We start from the raw sequence: 1,482 nt of genomic DNA, 5'->3' as shown, positions 1-1,482 counted from the left end.
GGAGCAGGCAAGGCTCCTCCTGCTGGAAGCCCCGCCCACTCCCGCCTTTGCGTGACGTCACGCAAGTTCCCATGTTTGGCTTGTGTCATGTGACTCTTTCCCCCCTTTTATGGCTCAGAGGCCAAGATGCCTACTAGGTTCAGTAGAGTCTCACTTATCCAACGTTCTGGATTATCCAACGCATTTTTGTAGTCAATGTTTTCAATATATCATGATATTTTGGTGCTAAATTCGTAAATACAGTAATTACTACGTAGCATTAATGTGTAATGAAGTACTTTTTCTGTCAAATTAGTTGTATAACATGATGTTTTGGTGCTTAATTTGTAAAATCATAACCTATTTTGATGTTTAATAGGCTTTTTCTTAATCTCTCCTTATTATCCAACATATAGCAGGCATGGGCAAACTTGGACCCTCTACGCGTTTTGGACTTCAACTCCCACAATTCCTAATAGAACCCGGAGGGCCTAAGTTTGGCAATGCCTGGTATATACGCTTTTTAACCGTTTATAATTCTGAAGTGTTTTTAGTTTGCCATTTTTGTTAAAGAATGTGTTTTATCGTTAACACTTTGTTTTTTGCAATCCGCTCTCAATGTATGCACCGTTTTAACATTTTATAATTCTGGAATGTTACTGTTTTGACCCCCCCCCCCTTAAAGAAACAAATGTTTACATACAGGATATATATTTTGCACTTTCCCCCATTATCCCCCAAATATATATATCCACTAGCTGTGCCCGGCGAAGAATGGTGGTATGGGAAATAAAGTATTGAGGAATTGGTGGTAGTTAAGGTCAAGGGTAAACGTTTTCCCCTGACGTTAAGTCCAGTCATGTCTGATTCTGGGGGTTGGTGCTCATCTCCATTTCTAAGCCGAAGAGCCGTTGTCTGTAGACTCCTCCAAGGTCATGTGGGATGACTGCATGGAGCGGCGTTACCTTCCCACCGGAGCAGTACCTATTGATGCACTCACATTTACATGTTTTTGAACTTCTGGGTTGGCAGAAGCTGGGGCTAACAGTGGGGGCTCTGTCAGTTCCCCCAATTCAAACCTGCGGCCTTTCGGTCCAGAAGTTCAGCAGCTCAGCGCTTTAACATGCTGTGCCATCAGGGGACATTATTTCCTAAAGGTTGTGAATATACAATATTTCTGATTGTTTTTTTTTGTCTGTTGGAGGCAAGTATGAATGCTGCAATTAGGAAAAATGATTAGGATGTAATGGCCTTGCAGATTTAAAGCCTAGCTGTTTCCTCCCTGAGTGATTTTTTTTGTTGGGAGGTGTTAGCTGGCCCTGATTGTTTCCTGTCTGGAATTACCTTGTTTTCAGAGTGGTGTTGTTTGCGATATTTTATATGCTTCTACTGTCTGTGGCCCTGAGAAAACAGAGGATTGGCCAGACTTTGACTATGGGAATCCTTTGTTGGGAGGTGTTCGCTGGCCCTGATTGTTTTCTGTGTGGAATTCCCCTATTTTCA

This window comes from Anolis carolinensis, chromosome 2 (genome assembly GCF_035594765.1).
Source record: "Anolis carolinensis isolate JA03-04 chromosome 2, rAnoCar3.1.pri, whole genome shotgun sequence".
Taxonomy (NCBI): Eukaryota; Metazoa; Chordata; class Lepidosauria; order Squamata; family Dactyloidae; genus Anolis; species Anolis carolinensis.
This window is presented reverse-complemented; position numbering follows the sequence as displayed.